The following is a 7012-nucleotide window of genomic DNA, read 5'->3' as shown; positions in this document are numbered from 1 at the left end:
TAATGCACAAAGCAAAGAGAAATAGGATGAAAATGAGTAATATACTCAGGATTATCTCTTTTTGGGATGAGAGAAATCAAAGTTTTATTGGAGTCTTTCACCGAAATATCACCTTGGAAGAAGCCTTGAACAAAATCAATGATAGAGGGCCCAACCACATTCCAATTGTTTTGAAAGAAAATTAGAGGAAAACCGTCAAATCCAGGGGCTTTGTAAGGACCCATGGAAAAGATGGCCACTTTAATTTCCTCCACAGTAGGAACATCACTGAAATTTTGTATCATAGAATTCCCATTTCTTGGGAAATTAGACATAGTACATAAATTTCCATCTGTAGGATCATTCATAGCAAATAACTTTTTAAAATAGCATAGCACCATTTTTTTCGTTATCAATCCAATCACCATTTTCATTTTTAGAGATAAAACTCTATTCCATTTTCTCCTCTTGTGAGTCTTTAGGTGATAGTATCTTGTATTTCTATCCCCCATAGAGACCCATTTTGTTCTGGATTTTTTAAACCATTTAATTTGCTCCAGCTTTAGGATTTCATCCAGTTCTCTTTGTGTTAGAATTATGATTTTGATGATAACAAATTAAGAAATTTGTGTTGATCGATCACTTGATCGATCAAGAGATTATCGATAATTTGATAGATAATATTTCTATACAAACAAGTAACTAAGCAGAAACATTGATCAATAACTTGATAGATAATGTGTTGATCAATCAATTGATCAATCATTGTTAACTCAGTTATGTATAAAAGTCTGCAGAAAATTATTGATCAATTGATCGATAACCTAATGATCAAATAGTTGTCAGATAATAGGACAACTCTGATAAATATTTATCGATCACATGATCGATAATTAAGTCATCAATGAAAAGACAGATAAATGGTAAAGCCCTCTACTCACTTTATGTTTTGTCTTAATCACTATTTATCGATCAATGGTTTTTCGATAACTTATTCTATCTTTGTTTCATAACTTACCTGTTTATCACTTTGTTCAAGATTGCTGTCAAAGCCTTTTATCAATCACTTGATTGATCAGTACTTTATCGATCAAATGATCGATCATCATTATCCTCTTGTTTTACTATGATAAGTTATTTTTGGATCACTTGATTGATAATCTAATAATCGATAAAATGATCAATCATCTAATCTTCTAAAACCTTCTTTTTCACATAACGTAATCTATCAAATTCTTTCTTGGTTTTTATGAATTAAATCTTTTACATATTGTTTTATCGATCACCTGATCGATCAATCCTTAATCAACCATCTCTTCAATAAATTATATAGTCTGATTTTTTCTCTTAGAATATTTTTCTTGATCTTTTATCGATCAGTTTATCTATCATCTATTTATCAATAAAGTACTCGATCATTACTCCTTGGAAATCTATTTCTACCACTCAGCTTTATTGATAACATGATCGATCAAATATTTATCGATCACTTGATTGATCATTGACTTATTTCAACTAGTTACGGTAACTATCAAAATACGTTGATTATTTCTCTTTAAGCTTTTCTCAGCCTTCTTAATTATCTTAATTCTCTATTTTAAGGATCTCAAAATAGAAAGTGATCTTGAGACTGTTCTTTACATGTTTTTTTGAAGTCATTCTTTTCAATTTTTGATCACTTGATCGATCAATGATTAATCCATCTCTTAATCGATAAATGTAGTTACCGATTTTAAAAGTTTTCACTTTGAATGATCAATAACTTGATCGATCAATCAATCATCGATCATGAATTCAATCAAGGATGTCCATTTCGTGTTCAATACTGTCAACTACTGATTGATTCCATTTTTCAATAAATCAATATTCATTTGTTCAGTTGTGTTCTTGAGTCTTACTTTGCAAGGAAAACTTATTTGATTAAAGTATTGTTATAGATTATGGAGAAAAGTTCAACGGTTATCCAACGGTTGCTTAGTAGTCTGTAACCTACCATGTCAAAAGCATTAATGGCAAAAACCGTTACAACTGGGAAAACACGCAACTGAACTCTCAACAGCTAGAAGCTCTTCCGTCTAACAGTTACTAAACTTCCTTAACTATAAAAGGCGCGAAGAAGCATTGAATGCAAAAATTGAATACGCGAGCTACCTTCTGCTAATAATTTACTGTTACATTCAATACTCTGTTCATGATAGTACTGAGCTTCAATGATTCTCATTTATTTACTCTGCGAGAGAGCTTTATCTATCATCTTCAATTACTTTCTGAGTGAAACTCAAGAGTATGGACTCTTGAGTGGGTTTATAATCTTACAGATAGTAAGGGGGAGTGATTGAGCAAATCAATTGCTGACCGCAGCACCAAGAGCCCGATTACTCTTGGAGAGTAGTAAAATAGTCAGAGGTGTTCTGAGGACTGGACGTAGATCAAGTGGTTGAGACTGAACCAGTATAAATTCTATGTCCACTCTCTACGTGAAATCACTCTAACTCATGCTCTCTATTTCTATTTAGTTTACTGTTTTAATATGCAAGATTTTTATAACTCACCCAATTCACCCCCTTCTTGGGTGAGACTGCCACTAACACTTTGTAGGTCAAATTCCAATTGGCATAAGAAATTGGAAAATGGGTAAGCATTGGACTGTTGCATACCATTCAATTGAGCTAGTAAAGTTCTCTTCCTTTTTTCCACGAGACCAAATATATCTCTATTCCAGATTTGAACCGAACGTTTGAACTCGGATAGACCAATATTTATATCGGCATCATATAACCAAGAAGATTTTAAAAAAAATCAAGGAAATTCTCATGTTCAAGCCATATGGGCTCAAATCTAAAGGTTTTGGACATTTTTGGGTAGTTATGACTAACCCCATGTAAGAACAGAGCTAAAGGATTATGATTAGAGAATTTTTTTCGTGGGCATACCTTGATCATCTAATCCGAGAACATCGACATGAAGGTAGAATTCCCCAACGCATGGTCTAACCATTCAACTAATTTCGCATAGCCTGCCAATTTCGGCCTTTTCCAAGTAAACTTTGGACCTTTGAACCCCAAGTCTGAAAGTCGGCAATCACTAATTCTATCAGTAAACCATTTTATTCTTTGGTCATTTGTGATCTTGCCCCCAGTTCTTTCAGAAGCTTCTACAATATCATTAAAATCCCCACACACAATCCAAGGTTCTGTCATCATTGAAGATAGAGAAAATAGATCCTCCCAGAGAGCTTGTCACAGATTTGAGTCTAGGATTCCTTAGACCACTGTTAGCTTAAAAGTTGATTTTCCAGGAAAGGAGTACTGAGCATAAATAAAGTTCCTATTTTCTTTTAACACCAAAATAGTGACCTCTTCGCTCTTCCAAGCCTAGCAATTCCACTAGATCTACTTGCACTTGGGACCAAAGAAAGACCGTCAAAACCCATAGATAGGAGGCTTTGAAGTTTCAGAGCACTCTCACACTGTGTTTTAGCTAGAATTAAAATTTTGGGCCTTAACCCATTAAACATCAAGCATAAATTTGTTGACAGGTTTTTCCCACAAGCCCCTCTAACATTCCAAAAAAGGATGTAATCCATAAAAAAAACTGTGTATGGAGAGAATAAAACCTAGCCCAAGCCCAATTAAAACTAAAACTAAGTCTCAGAAACAACGGTTCCCTCACTCTAGATAATCTCATCCGTATCCCCCACTGGTGGACTATTGTAATCCGGCCCAACACCATGCATCTCGGGCTCACTCTCCTCCTCCATTTTGTCTCCTAGATCATGTGGCAGAAGAGGGCCTTCATTTTGAGGATGTGCTCGTTTATCTTCTCCCATTTCCTGATGATGGATAGGAGAACTTTGGTGATTCACAGTTTCTTCTTCCAATGTATCTTCTAACACTAACATTAGAATCTTGTTTGTCCTCACGTGATTATTAAACATCTCGCGAAATCTCTTTTCACACTTCCCCAATGTTTCTCGCTAAATAACTTGTTCCTTATATGATTCGGGACCACCTCAACTGGAATTTCGTTATTCTTGCTCTGTTTTTTTTGTTGCGCTGGTTTCCTCCCTTTTCCATACCGACATGTAGTGGCGATCGCATTAGTAAACTGTACGTACTCCACATACGTATCAGCAGGTACTGGATTACCCTCTATTTCCTTAGTTAAATCAAAATTATTTTCCACCTCAACAAGAACGCCGAAACGTGTCATGCATTCTGTTGCCGGGAAGGCTCGCCGGTTTTCTCCTTCTCGTTTCTTGGTTAGTAGTGCTTTTGTACTACATGCCAAGCTTCTTGATTATAGCCCACATTCGAATTGACATTCATCTTAGTTCCGTTTCTCTGTAAATCGGGTATACCTTGATCACATTTTGCTCTGTTACTCGTGTCCTTGATGGACATTCTTCTTTGCAGTGCCCATATACTCTACATCTAATGCATAAATCATGAAGACCCTCATATTCAATTTAATAGTCCTCTCTATCTAAGGAGAAACCAGACATGAGTTGTTTTTCCATGTCAACAAGGACACATATTCTAGCGTAGTGCCCTCTTAACTGGCAAGAAGTATTCATATCCACTCTAACAGTTTCACCAATCCTATTCCCGATGATTGTCAAAGCCTCCTCATCATAATATTCTAGGGGAATTCTCGGCAATCTCACCCAAACTGCAACTTTCTCAATAGAAGCTCTTGCTGGACTAAACTTTGGTTCCCAAGGTCTTACAGTTAGGTAGTGGTCATAGACTATCCAAGGACCTCCCCTGAGAGCATTAAAATAGTCATCTTTGTTTGATAGTTTAACTATGAAATGACCATAGCCAATATTAATAAGATTAATGACTCCTTTCCTCACCCACAAAGATTGCAGACAAGACTCCAGAGCTTTGTACCCAATGCTCCTTCCCAGTAGCTTGACAATCACCACCGCTTTTTCTCGAAGCTCTATATAGCCTTTTCTTGACTCTGCCAGAGAAATGAAACGTAGGAAAGTTTTTGTGAGGATCTTCCCTTACATGTACTGGAGGTTCGACCTTCTCATTCTCCAACTCTTGTTGAGATTTTTTGGATAGTGTATCATCAGACATATCATCATCCTTTTCACCCTTTGTCATCCCGATTTTTCATCTGGCTGTTAAGCCCTTCGCGTATCAGCAAAAGACACACCACTATCTGCCTTGGTGTCACTTTCTCCCCTAGTCTTGGCCATTCACTTGTTTTTTATCCTTCTCTTAGAAAAGGAGCATTTTTTATCTTCTTGAAGCTTCTCAATAGAAGATCATCTTCCTCGGCATTGGGAGGATGAGAGATGAGTTTTTTGCAGACCGTACAAGTGCTATTTCCCTGGCGTACGTGGGGTCGTTTTTTCTATAACTAACTCTCAGGAATACCCAATAATACCCTTGTCGCATAAAAACACTACACATCAGAATTGGGCTTTTTCTTCTTCGCTTAACATATGTCAACGTGGGCTCACCTCAACAATTTCCTAAACCAATGCATAATAACCTACTCATTTCTTAACCAAAGTATTGACATCTAATCATTAGACGATTTCAAGCATGGCCTGTAAAAATAAACCTGAGGATTGATGGCACATTAATTTTGACTTAGGTTTTTTATAGTTTGATTCATATAAATTTGGTCTTCACACTTTATAACCTGTTAAACTTGTTAGTCCTTTACCCCTAAGACGGTACAAGTTAACCGGACTTATATTCTCTTTATCCATAATAATTACTAATCATTCTTCTTAATACAAGAGTTAGTTAACTAAAATATTTAAAAATTAGTTTAGTTAGTTATTTATAATAAGTGAGTATTATCTTTCTCAAAATATTCTAGTTAATTATGTGCATGGAACTAATTTTGATAGAAGCCCTAACATCTACTATTAGCATGGGATTACTCAAAGACAAAATGAATAAATAAATAAAACAAAATAAATTAAGACCTTATATAATAAGCCAAATTATTACAACTGGCTCTTATATTAAGAACCAGAGATTAGAGTTTACTAGCTCACTTTTAATGTTGAATGGACTAGTTCTTCACAACGTAACAAATTAAAGGTTCGAATGTCCTTTCACGTTGCTTTGAACACAACTGTCTCGCTTAGAAAAAAATGTTGTTTTATTTTAATGAAATTCACTTTCAAAGTTTCAGTTGAAAACAGAAAACACATTGGACGACTTATAAATTCTTGGCAAGAATGAATTTTTCATTATTTTTGTAAGGTCTGTTATTACTATTGAAGCCACCACTCAAATTATTAGTATTTACTATAAAAGTGTTAACTTATTTCAGCCCACCAATGCATTGGGCCGAAAATTTAGAGGCCTTTTGAGGGGGTTTTCAGATTCATGAGCAGGACACATAACTTTAGTGGGTTTAGTTAGGCAGTTCGGGGGCTCAATGTCTTTGGTTAATCCATTTATTTTCACCTAGTTCCACAATATAAATTTCTTTGTTCATTGACTTGCTTTGGTTGAAGAGGGGACGAAGACGAATAATAAGAAGGGCTCTCAAATTTGAATCTCCATTAAAAAATGTTATATTTAATATTTGATAATAACTTGAATAAAATTACTTCTAATAAGATGATACTATTGTATCAAAAAAAAAAATTAAAAAAAGAAGAAAGGCTCTGAGGTCTGATTTCAATTTTATGGCTTTTTCTCTAAACCAGATACAAATAGAAACTGGTTTATTTCATATTGGGATAATTAATCCACAGCTCCTATATTTTTTCAACTAATTTTGAATCAGGTTCTTATAATTTTTTTTTCTTTTTATCAGGTCCTTATTTTCACCTGTTTTTAATTAGGTCTTTGTATTTATTTTTCTTTTTATCAGTCCTTATAACTTCACCTTATTTTTAATTAAGTCCTTGAATTTTTATTTTTTATTTTATAAATTCTAATAGTACTATTATATAAACATAAAGAAGTATATATTATTTAATATTATTTTATAAACAATAATATTCTAAAGATATTGAATTATTATAATGATTTTAATTTTTTCAGCA

Source organism: Neltuma alba, unplaced genomic scaffold (genome assembly GCF_004799145.2).
Source record: "Neltuma alba isolate B1F8T4 unplaced genomic scaffold, ASM479914v2 tig00007334_pilon, whole genome shotgun sequence".
NCBI classification, from domain to species: Eukaryota; Viridiplantae; Streptophyta; class Magnoliopsida; order Fabales; family Fabaceae; genus Neltuma; species Neltuma alba.
This window is presented reverse-complemented; position numbering follows the sequence as displayed.